This window comes from Petromyzon marinus, chromosome 61 (assembly GCF_048934315.1).
Source record: "Petromyzon marinus isolate PM22_M1 ecotype Great Lakes invasive population chromosome 61, UKy_Petmar_22M1.pri1.0, whole genome shotgun sequence".
NCBI classification, from domain to species: Eukaryota; Metazoa; Chordata; class Hyperoartia; order Petromyzontiformes; family Petromyzontidae; genus Petromyzon; species Petromyzon marinus.
Genome location: NC_133727.1, coordinates 10858099 through 10871753, shown reverse-complemented (window position 1 = coordinate 10871753; position 13655 = coordinate 10858099). Strand labels below are relative to the sequence as shown.

The window sequence follows — 13655 nt, the reverse complement described above, 5'->3', positions numbered from 1 at the left end:
CGGGAATTGAACCCACGCCTCCTAGGAAAGTGGAGACTTAATTCGCTACCGTGGACCACCCAACCCCCGTTACCAATGTTAGAAGCAATACCAGAAATAGCCAATGGGCATCGACACCAACAGCTTGTTGTGAATCTATTTTATTATTGTAGAATCTGAAAAACATATTTTGCTAGTTGTTTTATGTAATAACAATATTTGGCAGCAGTGGGATCTGAATCCACACATCTGAAGAAGCAGGTACGTAAATACAGTGCCTTAAATCGCTAGGCCGCGCTGCCTATTTCCCAAACACAACACCAGAAATGGTCAATGGGCACCATCACCAGTAGACAGTTTGGAAAGGATGGTATTATTGTACTGGCTAAAAACATTTTGCAGGTGTTTTTTCATTTTTAAATACGTTTTGGCAGTGGAGAGGCACGAACCTCACTCCTCAGATGAGAATGAAGCAACAATCCAGCGTCTCACACCACTCGGCCAAGCTATGTGGTCGTTGACGGCACAGCAACAAAAATGGCCAATGGACATCATCACCAGCATCTCGTCGGGAACTTATTTTAATCGTTTCGAAGCTAACACACATATTTTGCTGGTTGTGATTTATATAAAACAAGCTGTGGCAGCGGTGGGATTTGAACCCACGCCTCCGAGGAGACTGGAGCCTTAATCCAGCACTTTAGACCGCTCGGCCACGCTACCTAGTCGTTGACAGCAGCAACAAAAATCACCAATGCGCATCATCACCAAAAGCTCGTTTTAAAATTTGATTAAAATCGTCGTGGCTGAAGCACATTTTACAGTTTGTCATTGTGTAAAAAGAAGGCAGTTTATTACGGCGTGAATTGACCCCACGCCTCCTAGGAAAGTGGAGACTTAATTCGCTACCGTGGACCACCCGGCCCCCGTTACCAATGTTAGAAGCAATACCAGAAATAGCCAATGGGCATCGACACCAACAGCTTGTTGTGAATCTATTTTATTATTGTAGAATCTGAAAAACATATTTTGCAAGTTGTTTTATGTAATAACAATATTTGGCAGCAGTGGGATCTGAATCCACACATCTGAAGAAACAGGTACGTAAATACAGTGCCTTAAATCGCTAGGCCGCGCTGCCTATTTCCCAAACACAACACCAGAAATGGCCAATGGGCACCATCACCAGTAAACAGTTTGGAAAGGATGGTATTATTGTACTGGCTAAAAACATTTTGCAGGTGTTTTTTTCATTTTTAAATACGTTTTGGCAGTGGAGAGGCACGAACCTCACTCCTCAGATGAGAATGAAGCAAAAATCCAGCGTCTCACACCACTCGGCCAAGCTATGTGGTCGTTGACGGCACAGCAACAAAAATGGCCAATGGACATCATCACCAGCATCTCGTCGGGAACTTATTTTAATCGTTTCGAAGCTAACACACATATTTTGCTGGTTGTGATTTATATAAAACAAACTGTGGCAGCGGTGGGATTTGAACCCACGCCTCCGAGGAGACTGGAGCCTTAATCCAGCGCCTTAGACCGCTCGGCCACGCTACCTAGTCGTTGACAGCAGCAACAAAAATCACCAATGCGCATCATCACCAAAAGCTCGTTTTAAAATTTGATTAAAATCGTCGTGGCTGAAGCACATTTTACAGTTTGTCATTGTGTAAAAAGAAGGCAGTTTATTACGGCGGGAATTGAATCCACGCCTCCTAGGAAAGTGGAGACTTAATTCGCTACCGTGGACCACCCAGCCCCCGTTACCAATGCTAGAAGCAATACCAGAAATAGCCAATGGGCATCGACACCAACAGCTTGTTGTGAAACTATTTTATTCTTGTAGAATCGGAAAAACATTTTGCAAGAAGTGTTTTATGTAATAACAATATTTGGCAGCAGTGGGATCTGAATCCACACATCTGAAGAAACAGGTACGTAAATACAGTGCCTTAAATCGCTAGGCCGCGCTGCCTATTTCCCAAACACAACACCAGAAATGGCCAATGGGCACCATCACCAGTAGACAGTTTGGAAAGGATGGTATTATTGTACTGGCTAAAAACATTTTGCAGGTGTTTTTTCATTTTTAAATACGTTTTGGCAGTGGAGAGGCACGAACCTCACTCCTCAGATGAGAATGAAGCAAAAATCCAGCGTCTCACACCACTCGGCCAAGCTATGTGGTCGTTGACGGCACAGCAACAAAAATGGCCAATGGACATCATCACCAGCATCTCGTCGGGAACTTATTTTAATCGTTTCGAAGCTAACACACATATTTTGCTGGTTGTGATTTATATAAAACAAGCTGTGGCAGCGTGGGATTTCAACCCACGCCTCCGAGGAGACTGGAGCCTTAATCCAGCGCCTTAGACCGCTCGGCCACGCTACCTAGTCGTTGACAGCAGCAACAAAAATCACCAATGCGCATCATCACCAAAAGCTCGTTTTAAAATTTGATTAAAATCGTCGTGGCTGAAGCACATTTTACAGTTTGTCATTGTGAAACAGGTACATAAATACAGTGCCTTAAATCGCTAGGCCGCGCTGCCTATTTCCCAAACACAACACCAGAAATGGCCAATGGGCACCATCACCAGTAAACAGTTTGGAAAGGATGGTATTATTGTACTGGCTAAAAACATTTTGCAGGTGTTTTTTCATTTTTAAATACGTTTTGGCAGTGGAGAGGCACGAACCTCACTCCTCAGATGAGAATGAAGCAAAAATCCAGCGTCTCACACCACTCGGCCAAGCTATGTGGTCGTTGACGGCACAGCAACAAAAATGGCCAATGGACATCATCACCAGCATCTCGTCGGGAACTTATTTTAATCGTTTCGAAGCTAACACACATATTTTGCTGGTTGTGATTTATATAAAACAAGCTGTGGCAGCATGGGATTTGAACCCACGCCTCCGAGGAGACTGGAGCCTTAATCCAGCGCCTTAGACCGCTCGGCCACGCTACCTAGTCGTTGACAGCAGCAACAAAAATCACCAATGCGCATCATCACCAAAAGCTCGTTTTAAAATTTGATTAAAATCGTCGTGGCTGAAGCACATTTTACAGTTTGTCATTGTGTAAAAAGAAGGCAGTTTATTACGGCGTGAATTGAACCCACGCCTCCTAGGAAAGTGGAGACTTAATTCGCTACCGTGGACCACCCAGCCCCCGTTACCAATGTTAGAAGCAATACCAGAAATAGCCAATGGGCATCGACACCAACAGCTTGTTGTGAATCTATTTTATTATTGTAGAATCTGAAAAACATATTTTGCAAGTTGTTTTATGTAATAACAATATTTGGCAGCAGTGGGATCTGAATCCACACATCTGAAGAAACAGGTACATAAATACAGTGCCTTAAATCGCTAGGCCGCGCTGCCTATTTCCCAAACACAACACCCGAAATGGCCAATGGGCACCATCACCAGTAAACAGTTTGGAAAGGATGGTATTATTGTACTGGCTAAAAACATTTTGCAGGTGTTTTTTCATTTTTAAATACGTTTTGGCAGTGGAGAGGCACGAACCTCACTCCTCAGATGAGAATGAAGCAAAAATCCAGCGTCTCACACCACTCGGCCAAGCTATGTGGTCGTTGACGGCACAGCAACAAAAATGGCCAATGGACATCATCACCAGCATCTCGTCGGGAACTTATTTTAATCGTTTCGAAGCTAACACACATATTTTGCTGGTTGTAATTTATATAAAACAAGCTGTGGCAGCGGTGGGATTTGAACCCACGCCTCCGAGGAGACTGGAGCCTTAATCCAGCGCCTTAGACCGCTCGGCCACGCTACCTAGTCGTTGACAGCAGCAACAAAAATCACCAATGCGCAGCATCACCAAAAGCTCGTTTTAAAATTTGATTAAAATCGTCGTGGCTGAAGCACATTTTACAGTTTGTCATTGTGTAAAAAGTAGGCAGTTTATTACGGCGGGAATTGAACCCACGCCTCCTAGGAAAGTGGAGACTTAATTCGCTACCGTGGACCACCCAGCCCCCGTTACCAATGTTAGAAGCAATACCAGAAATAGCCAATGGGCATCGACACCAACAGCTTGTTGTGAATCTATTTTATTATTGTAGAATCTGAAAAACATATTTTGCAAGTTGTTTTATGTAGTAACAATATTTGGCAGCAGTGGGATCTGAATCCACACATCTGAAGAAACAGGTACGTAAATACAGTGCCTTAAATCGCTAGGCCGCGCTGCCTATTTCCCAAACACAACACCAGAAATGGCCAATGGGCACCATCACCAGTAGACAGTTTGGAAAGGATGGTATTATTGTACTGGCTAAAAACATTTTGCAGGTGTTTTTTTCATTTTTAAATACGTTTTGGCAGTGGAGAGGCACGAACCTCACTCCTCAGATGAGAATGAAGCAAAAATCCAGCGTGTCACACCACTCGGCCAAGCTATGTGGTCGTTGACGGCACAGCAACAAAAATGGCCAATGGACATCATCACCAGCATCTCGTCGGGAACTTATTTTAATCGTTTCGAAGCTAACACACATATTTTGCTGGTTGTGATTTATATAAAACAAGCTGTGGCAGCGGTGGGATTTGAACCCACGCCTCCGAGGAGACTGGAGCCTTAATCCAGCGCCTTAGACCGCTCGGCCACGCTACCTAGTCGTTGACAGCAGCAACAAAAATCACCAATGCGCAGCATCACCAAAAGCTCGTTTTAAAATTTGATTAAAATCGTCGTGGCTGAAGCACATTTTACAGTTTGTCATTGTGTAAAAAGTAGGCAGTTTATTACGGCGGGAATTGAACCCACGCCTCCTAGGAAAGTGGAGACTTAATTCGCTACCGTGGACCACCCAGCCCCCGTTACCAATGTTAGAAGCAATACCAGAAATAGCCAATGGGCATCGACACCAACAGCTTGTTGTGAATCTATTTTATTATTGTAGAATCTGAAAAACATATTTTGCAAGTTGTTTTATGTAGTAACAATATTTGGCAGCAGTGGGATCTGAATCCACACATCTGAAGAAACAGGTACGTAAATACAGTGCCTTAAATCGCTAGGCCGCGCTGCCTATTTCCCAAACACAACACCAGAAATGGCCAATGGGCACCATCACCAGTAGACAGTTTGGAAAGGATGGTATTATTGTACTGGCTAAAAACATTTTGCAGGTGTTTTTTTCATTTTTAAATACGTTTTGGCAGTGGAGAGGCACGAACCTCACTCCTCAGATGAGAATGAAGCAAAAATCCAGCGTGTCACACCACTCGGCCAAGCTATGTGGTCGTTGACGGCACAGCAACAAAAATGGCCAATGGACATCATCACCAGCATCTCGTCGGGAACTTATTTTAATCGTTTCGAAGCTAACACACATATTTTGCTGGTTGTGATTTATATGAATCAAGCTGTTGCAGCAGTGGGATTTGAACCCACGCCTCCGAGGAGACTGGAGCCTTAATCCAGCGCCTTAGACCGCTCGGCCACGCTACCTAGTCGTTGACAGCAGCAACAAAAATCACCAATGCGCATCATCACCAAAAGCTCGTTTTAAAATTTGATTAAAATCGTCGTGGCTGAAGCACATTTTACAGTTTGTCATTGTGTAAAAAGAAGGCAGTTTATTACGGCGGGAATTGAACCCACGCCTCCTAGGAAAGTGGAGACTTAATTCGCTGCCGTGGACCACCCAGCCCCCGTTACCAATGTTAGAAGCAATACCAGAAATAGGCAATGGGCATCGACACCAACAGCTTGTTGTGAATCTATTTTATTATTGTAGAATCTGAAAAACATATTTTGCAAGTTGTTTTATGTAATAACAATATTTGGCAGCAGTGGGATCTGAATCCACACATCTGAAGAAACAGGTACGTAAATACAGTGCCTTAAATCGCTAGGCCGCGCTGCCTATTTCCCAAACACAACACCAGAAATGGCCAATGGGCACCATCACCAGTAGACAGTTTGGAAAGGATGGTATTATTGTACTGGCTAAAAACATTTTGCAGGTGTTTTTTCATTTTTAAATACGTTTTGGCAGTGGAGAGGTACGAACCTCACTCCTCAGATAAGATTGAAGCAAAAATCCAGCGTCTCACACCACTCGGCCAAGCTATGTGGTCGTTGACGGCACAGCAACAAAAATGGCCAATGGACATCATCACCAGCATCTCGTAGGGAACTTATTTTAATCGTTTCGAATCTAACACACATATTTTGCTGGTTGTGATTTATATAAAACAAGCTGTGGCAGCGGTGGGATTTGAACCCACGCCTCCGAGGAGACTGGAGCCTTAATCCAGCGCCTTAGACCGCTCGGCCACGCTACCTAGTCGTTGACAGCAGCAACAAAAATCACCAATGCGCATCATCACCAAAAGCTCGTTTTAAAATTTGATTAAAATCGTCGTGGCTGAAGCACATTTTACAGTTTGTCATTGTGTAAAAAGAAGGCAGTTTATTACGGCGTGAATTGAACCCACGCCTCCTAGGAAAGTGGAGACTTAATTCGCTACCGTGGACCACCCAGCCCCCGTTACCAATGTTAGAAGCAATACCAGAAATAGCCAATGGGCATCGACACCAACAGCTTGTTGTGAAACTATTTTATTCTTGTAGAATCGGAAAAACATTTTGCAAGAAGTGTTTTATGTAATAACAATATTTGGCAGCAGTGGGATCTGAATCCACACATCTGAAGAAACAGGTACGTAAATACAGTGCCTTAAATCGCTAGGCCGCGCTGCCTATTTCCCAAACACAACACCAGAAATGGCCAATGGGCACCATCACCAGTAGACAGTTTGGAAAGGATGGTATTATTGTACTGGCTAAAAACATTTTGCAGGTGTTTTTTCATTTTTAAATACGTTTTGGCAGTGGAGAGGCACGAACCTCACTCCTCAGATGAGAATGAAGCAAAAATCCAGCGTCTCACACCACTCGGCCAAGCTATGTGGTCGTTGACGGCACAGCAACAAAAATGGCCAATGGACATCATCACCAGCATCTCGTCGGGAACTTATTTTAATCGTTTCGAAGCTAACACACATATTTTGCTGGTTGTGATTTATATAAAACAAGCTGTGGCAGCGGTGGGATTTGAACCCACGCCTCCGAGGAGACTGGAGCCTTAATCCAGCGCCTTAGATCGCTCGGCCACGCTACCTAGTCGTTGACAGCAGCAACAAAAATCACCAATGTGCATCATCACCAAAAGCTCGTTTTAAAATTTGATTAAAATCGTCGTGGCTGAAGCACATTTTACAGTTTGTCATTGTGTAAAAAGAAGGCAGTTTATTACGGCGGGAATTGAACCCACGCCTCCTAGGAAAGTGGAGACTTAATTCGCTACCGTGGACCACCCAGCCCCCGTTACCAATGTTAGAAGCAATACCAGAAATAGCCAATGGGCATCGACACCAACAGCTTGTTGTGAAACTATTTTATTCTTGTAGAATCGGAAAAACATTTTGCAAGAAGTGTTTTATGTAATAACAATATTTGGCAGCAGTGGGATCTGAATCCACACATCTGAAGAAACAGGTACGTAAATACAGTGCCTTAAATCGCTAGGCCGCGCTGCCTATTTCCCAAACACAACACCAGAAATGGCCAATGGGCACCATCACCAGTAGACAGTTTGGAAAGGATGGTATTATTGTACTGGCTAAAAACATTTTGCAGGTGTTTTTTTCATTTTTAAATACGTTTTGGCAGTGGAGAGGCACGAACCTCACTCCTCAGATGAGAATGAAGCAAAAATCCAGCGTCTCACACCACTCGGCCAAGCTATGTGGTCGTTGACGACACAGCAACAAAAATGGCCAATGGACATCATCACCAGCATCTCGTCGGGAACTTATTTTAATCGTTTCGAAGCTAACACACATATTTTGCTGGTTGTGATTTATATGAATCAAGCTGTTGCAGCAATGGGATTTGAACCCACGCCTCCGAGGAGACTGGAGCCTTAATCCAGCGCCTTAGACCGCTCGGCCACGCTACCTAGTCGTTGACCGCAGCAACAGAAATCACCAATGAGCATCATCACCATAAGCTCGTGTTAAAATTTGATTAAAATCTTCGTGGCTGAAGCACATTTTATAGTTTGTCATTTTGTAAAAAGAAGGCAGTTTATTACGGCGGGAATTGAACCCACGCCTCCTAAGAAAGTTGAGGCTTAATTCTCTACCGTGGACCACCCAGCCCCCGTTACCAATGTTAGAAGCAATACCAGAAATAGCCAATGGGCATTAACACCAACAGCTTGTTGTGAAACTATTTTATTCTTGTAGAATCGGAAAAACATTTTGCAAGAAGTGTTTTATGTAAAAACAATATTTGGGAGCAGTGGGATCTGAACTCATACATCTGAAGAAACAGGTACGTAAACGCAGTGCCTTAAATCGCTAGGCCGCGCTTCCTATTTCCCAAACCCAACACCAGAAATGGCCAATGGGCACGATCACCAGTATACAGTTTGGAAAGGATGGTATTATTGTACTGGCTAAAAACATATTTTGCAGGTGTTTTTTCATTTTTAAATACATTTTGGCAGTGGAGAGGCACGAACCTCACTCCTCAGATGAGAATGAAGCAAAAATCCAGCGTCTCACACCACTCGGCCAAGCTATGTGGTCGTTGACGGCACAGCAACAAAACTGGCCAATGGACATCATCACCAGCATCTCGTCGGGAACTTATTTTAATCGTTTCGAAGCTAACACACATATTTTGCTGGTTGTGATTTATATGAATCAAGCCGTTGCAGCAGTGGGATTTGAACCCACGCCTCCGAGGAGACTGGAGCCTTAATCCAGCGCCTTAGACCGCTCGGCCACGCTACCTAGTCGTTGACAGCAGCAACAAAAATCACCAATGTGCATCATCACCAAAAGCTCGTTTTAAAATTTGATTAAAATCGTCGTGGCTGAAGCACATTTTACAGTTTGTCATTGTGTAAAAAGAAGGCAGTTTATTACGGCGGGAATTGAACCCACGCCTCCTAGGAAAGTGGAGACTTAATTCGCTACCGTGGACCACCCAGCCCCCGTTACCAATGTTAGAAGCAATACCAGAAATAGCCAATGGGCATCGACACCAACAGCTTGTTGTGAATCTATTTTATTATTGTAGAATCTGAAAAACATATTTTGCAAGTTGTTTTATGTAATAACAATATTTGGCAGCAGTGGGATCTGAATCCACACATCTGAAGAAACAGGTACGTAAATACAGTGCCTTAAATCGCTAGGCCGCGCTGCCTATTTCCCAAACACAACACCAGAAATGGCCAATGGGCACCATCACCAGTAAACAGTTTGGAAAGGATGGTATTATTGTACTGGCTAAAAACATTTTGCAGGTGTTTTTTCATTTTTAAATACGTTTTGGCAGTGGAGAGGCACGAACCTCACTCCTCAGATGAGAATGAAGCAAAAATCCAGCGTCTCACACCACTAGGCCAAGCTATGTGGTCGTTGATGGCACAGCAACAAAAATGGCCAATGGACATCATCACCAGCATCTCGTCGGGAACTTATTTTAATCGTTTCGAAGCTAACACACATATTTTGCTGGTTGTGATTTATATGAATCAAGCTGTTGCAGCAGTAGGATTTGAACCCACGCCTCCGAGGAGACTGGAGCCTTAATCCAGCGCCTTAGACCGCTCGGCCACGCTACCTAGTCGTTGACCGCAGCAACAGAAATCACCAATGAGCATCATCACCATAAGCTCGTGTTAAAATTTGATTAAAATCTTCGTGGCTGAAGCACATTTTATAGTTTGTCATTTTTTTAAAAGAAGGCAGTTTATTACGGCGGGAATTGAACCCACGCCTCCTAAGAAAGTTGAGGCTTAATTCTCTACCGTGGACCACCCAGCCCCCGTTACCAATGTTAGAAGCAATACCAGAAATAGCCAATGGGCATTAACACCAACAGCTTGTTGTGAAACTATTTTATTCTTGTAGAATCGGAAAAACATTTTGCAAGAAGTGTTTTATGTAAAAACAATATTTGGGAGCAGTGGGATCTGAATCCACACATCTGAAGAAACAGGTACGTAAATACAGTGCCTTAAATCGCTAGGCCGCGCTGCCTATTTCCCAAACACAACACCAGAAATGGCCAATGGGCACCATCACCAGTAGACAGTTTGGAAAGGATGGTATTATTGTACTGGCTAAAAACATTTTGCAGGTGTTTTTTCATTTTTAAATACGTTTTGGCAGTGGAGAGGCACGAACCTCACTCCTCAGATGAGAATGAAGCAAAAATCCAGCGTCTCACACCACTCGGCCAAGCTATGTGGTCGTTGACGGCACAGCAACAAAAATGGCCAATGGACATCATCACCAGCATCTCGTCGGGAACTTATTTTAATCGTTTCGAAGCTAACACACATATTTTGCTGGTTGTGATTTATATAAAACAAGCTGTGGCAGCGGTGGGATTTGAACCCACGCCTCCGAGGAGACTGGAGCCTTAATCCAGCGCCTTAGACCGCTCGGCCACGCTACCTAGTCGTTGACAGCAGCAACAAAAATCACCAATGCGCAGCATCACCAAAAGCTCGTTTTAAAATTTGATTAAAATCGTCGTGGCTGAAGCACATTTTACAGTTTGTCATTGTGTAAAAAGTAGGCAGTTTATTACGGCGGGAATTGAACCCACGCCTCCTAGGAAAGTGGAGACTTAATTCGCTACCGTGGACCACCCAGCCCCCGTTACCAATGTTAGAAGCAATACCAGAAATAGCCAATGGGCATCGACACCAACAGCTTGTTGTGAATCTATTTTATTATTGTAGAATCTGAAAAACATATTTTGCAAGTTGTTTTATGTAATAACAATATTTGGCAGCAGTGGGATCTGAATCCACACATCTGAAGAAACAGGTACGTAAATACAGTGCCTTAAATCGCTAGGCCGCGCTGCCTATTTCCCAAACACAACACCAGAAATGGCCAATGGGCACCATCACCAGTAAACAGTTTGGAAAGGATGGTATTATTGTACTGGCTAAAAACATTTTGCAGGTGTTTTTTCATTTTTAAATACGTTTTGGCAGTGGAGAGGCACGAACCTCACTCCTCAGATGAGAATGAAGCAAAAATCCAGCGTCTCACACCACTCGGCCAAGCTATGTGGTCGTTGACGGCACAGCAACAAAAATGGCCAATGGACATCATCACCAGCATCTCGTCGGGAACTTATTTTAATCGTTTCGAAGCTAACACACATATTTTGCTGGTTGTGATTTATATAAAACAAGCTGTGGCAGCGGTGGGATTTGAACCCACGCCTCCGAGGAGACTGGAGCCTTAATCCAGCGCCTTAGATCGCTCGGCCACGCTACCTAGTCGTTGACAGCAGCAACAAAAATCACCAATGTGCATCATCACCAAAAGCTCGTTTTAAAATTTGATTAAAATCGTCGTGGCTGAAGCACATTTTACAGTTTGTCATTGTGTAAAAAGAAGGCAGTTTATTACGGCGGGAATTGAACCCACGCCTCCTAGGAAAGTGGAGACTTAATTCGCTACCGTGGACCACCCAGCCCCCGTTACCAATGTTAGAAGCAATACCAGAAATAGCCAATGGGCATCGACACCAACAGCTTGTTGTGAAACTATTTTATTCTTGTAGAATCGGAAAAACATTTTGCAAGAAGTGTTTTATGTAATAACAATATTTGGCAGCAGTGGGATCTGAATCCACACATCTGAAGAAACAGGTACGTAAATACAGTGCCTTAAATCGCTAGGCCGCGCTGCCTATTTCCCAAACACAACACCAGAAATGGCCAATGGGCACCATCACCAGTAGACAGTTTGGAAAGGATGGTATTATTGTACTGGCTAAAAACATTTTGCAGGTGTTTTTTTCATTTTTAAATACGTTTTGGCAGTGGAGAGGCACGAACCTCACTCCTCAGATGAGAATGAAGCAAAAATCCAGCGTCTCACACCACTCGGCCAAGCTATGTGGTCGTTGACGACACAGCAACAAAAATGGCCAATGGACATCATCACCAGCATCTCGTCGGGAACTTATTTTAATCGTTTCGAAGCTAACACACATATTTTGCTGGTTGTGATTTATATGAATCAAGCTGTTGCAGCAATGGGATTTGAACCCACGCCTCCGAGGAGACTGGAGCCTTAATCCAGCGCCTTAGACCGCTCGGCCACGCTACCTAGTCGTTGACCGCAGCAACAGAAATCACCAATGAGCATCATCACCATAAGCTCGTGTTAAAATTTGATTAAAATCTTCGTGGCTGAAGCACATTTTATAGTTTGTCATTTTGTAAAAAGAAGGCAGTTTATTACGGCGGGAATTGAACCCACGCCTCCTAAGAAAGTTGAGGCTTAATTCTCTACCGTGGACCACCCAGCCCCCGTTACCAATGTTAGAAGCAATACCAGAAATAGCCAATGGGCATTAACACCAACAGCTTGTTGTGAAACTATTTTATTCTTGTAGAATCGGAAAAACATTTTGCAAGAAGTGTTTTATGTAAAAACAATATTTGGGAGCAGTGGGATCTGAACTCATACATCTGAAGAAACAGGTACGTAAACGCAGTGCCTTAAATCGCTAGGCCGCGCTTCCTATTTCCCAAACCCAACACCAGAAATGGCCAATGGGCACGATCACCAGTATACAGTTTGGAAAGGATGGTATTATTGTACTGGCTAAAAACATATTTTGCAGGTGTTTTTTCATTTTTAAATACATTTTGGCAGTGGAGAGGCACGAACCTCACTCCTCAGATGAGAATGAAGCAAAAATCCAGCGTCTCACACCACTCGGCCAAGCTATGTGGTCGTTGACGGCACAGCAACAAAACTGGCCAATGGACATCATCACCAGCATCTCGTCGGGAACTTATTTTAATCGTTTCGAAGCTAACACACATATTTTGCTGGTTGTGATTTATATGAATCAAGCCGTTGCAGCAGTGGGATTTGAACCCACGCCTCCGAGGAGACTGGAGCCTTAATCCAGCGCCTTAGACCGCTCGGCCACGCTACCTAGTCGTTGACAGCAGCAACAAAAATCACCAATGTGCATCATCACCAAAAGCTCGTTTTAAAATTTGATTAAAATCGTCGTGGCTGAAGCACATTTTACAGTTTGTCATTGTGTAAAAAGAAGGCAGTTTATTACGGCGGGAATTGAACCCACGCCTCCTAGGAAAGTGGAGACTTAATTCGCTACCGTGGACCACCCAGCCCCCGTTACCAATGTTAGAAGCAATACCAGAAATAGCCAATGGGCATCGACACCAACAGCTTGTTGTGAATCTATTTTATTATTGTAGAATCTGAAAAACATATTTTGCAAGTTGTTTTATGTAATAACAATATTTGGCAGCAGTGGGATCTGAATCCACACATCTGAAGAAACAGGTACGTAAATACAGTGCCTTAAATCGCTAGGCCGCGCTGCCTATTTCCCAAACACAACACCAGAAATGGCCAATGGGCACCATCACCAGTAAACAGTTTGGAAAGGATGGTATTATTGTACTGGCTAAAAACATTTTGCAGGTGTTTTTTCATTTTTAAATACGTTTTGGCAGTGGAGAGGCACGAACCTCACTCCTCAGATGAGAATGAAGCAAAAATCCAGCGTCTCACACCACTAGGCC

The 13655-nt window shown here is 43.7% G+C and overlaps 15 non-coding genes across 15 annotated transcripts; all 15 read right to left on the bottom strand.

Annotated features, from left to right (window-relative positions):
• Nucleotides 1-620: 620 nt before the first annotated feature.
• TRNAL-AAG (transfer RNA leucine (anticodon AAG)) lies at nt 621-702 on the bottom strand. The gene has a single exon. It is a non-coding gene; the product is annotated as a tRNA-Leu (tRNA).
• A 758-nt stretch (nt 703-1460) lies between these two features.
• TRNAL-AAG (transfer RNA leucine (anticodon AAG)) lies at nt 1461-1542 on the bottom strand. The gene has a single exon. It is a non-coding gene; the product is annotated as a tRNA-Leu (tRNA).
• Nucleotides 1543-2879: 1337 nt separating this feature from the next.
• TRNAL-AAG (transfer RNA leucine (anticodon AAG)) lies at nt 2880-2960 on the bottom strand. Its single transcript has one exon. It is a non-coding gene; the product is annotated as a tRNA-Leu (tRNA).
• Nucleotides 2961-3717: 757 nt separating this feature from the next.
• On the bottom strand, nt 3718-3799 carry TRNAL-AAG (transfer RNA leucine (anticodon AAG)). Its single transcript has one exon. It is a non-coding gene; the product is annotated as a tRNA-Leu (tRNA).
• Nucleotides 3800-4557: 758 nt separating this feature from the next.
• TRNAL-AAG (transfer RNA leucine (anticodon AAG)) lies at nt 4558-4639 on the bottom strand. Its single transcript has one exon. It is a non-coding gene; the product is annotated as a tRNA-Leu (tRNA).
• Nucleotides 4640-5395: 756 nt separating this feature from the next.
• TRNAL-AAG (transfer RNA leucine (anticodon AAG)) lies at nt 5396-5479 on the bottom strand. Its single transcript has one exon. It is a non-coding gene; the product is annotated as a tRNA-Leu (tRNA).
• A 757-nt stretch (nt 5480-6236) lies between these two features.
• TRNAL-AAG (transfer RNA leucine (anticodon AAG)) lies at nt 6237-6318 on the bottom strand. Its single transcript has one exon. It is a non-coding gene; the product is annotated as a tRNA-Leu (tRNA).
• A 757-nt stretch (nt 6319-7075) lies between these two features.
• Nucleotides 7076-7157, bottom strand: TRNAL-AAG (transfer RNA leucine (anticodon AAG)). The gene has a single exon. It is a non-coding gene; the product is annotated as a tRNA-Leu (tRNA).
• A 756-nt stretch (nt 7158-7913) lies between these two features.
• On the bottom strand, nt 7914-7997 carry TRNAL-AAG (transfer RNA leucine (anticodon AAG)). The gene has a single exon. It is a non-coding gene; the product is annotated as a tRNA-Leu (tRNA).
• A 759-nt stretch (nt 7998-8756) lies between these two features.
• On the bottom strand, nt 8757-8838 carry TRNAL-AAG (transfer RNA leucine (anticodon AAG)). Its single transcript has one exon. It is a non-coding gene; the product is annotated as a tRNA-Leu (tRNA).
• A 755-nt stretch (nt 8839-9593) lies between these two features.
• On the bottom strand, nt 9594-9677 carry TRNAL-AAG (transfer RNA leucine (anticodon AAG)). The gene has a single exon. It is a non-coding gene; the product is annotated as a tRNA-Leu (tRNA).
• A 757-nt stretch (nt 9678-10434) lies between these two features.
• Nucleotides 10435-10516, bottom strand: TRNAL-AAG (transfer RNA leucine (anticodon AAG)). The gene has a single exon. It is a non-coding gene; the product is annotated as a tRNA-Leu (tRNA).
• Nucleotides 10517-11273: 757 nt separating this feature from the next.
• Nucleotides 11274-11355, bottom strand: TRNAL-AAG (transfer RNA leucine (anticodon AAG)). Its single transcript has one exon. It is a non-coding gene; the product is annotated as a tRNA-Leu (tRNA).
• Nucleotides 11356-12111: 756 nt separating this feature from the next.
• On the bottom strand, nt 12112-12195 carry TRNAL-AAG (transfer RNA leucine (anticodon AAG)). Its single transcript has one exon. It is a non-coding gene; the product is annotated as a tRNA-Leu (tRNA).
• Nucleotides 12196-12954: 759 nt separating this feature from the next.
• TRNAL-AAG (transfer RNA leucine (anticodon AAG)) lies at nt 12955-13036 on the bottom strand. Its single transcript has one exon. It is a non-coding gene; the product is annotated as a tRNA-Leu (tRNA).
• Nucleotides 13037-13655: the final 619 nt, after the last annotated feature.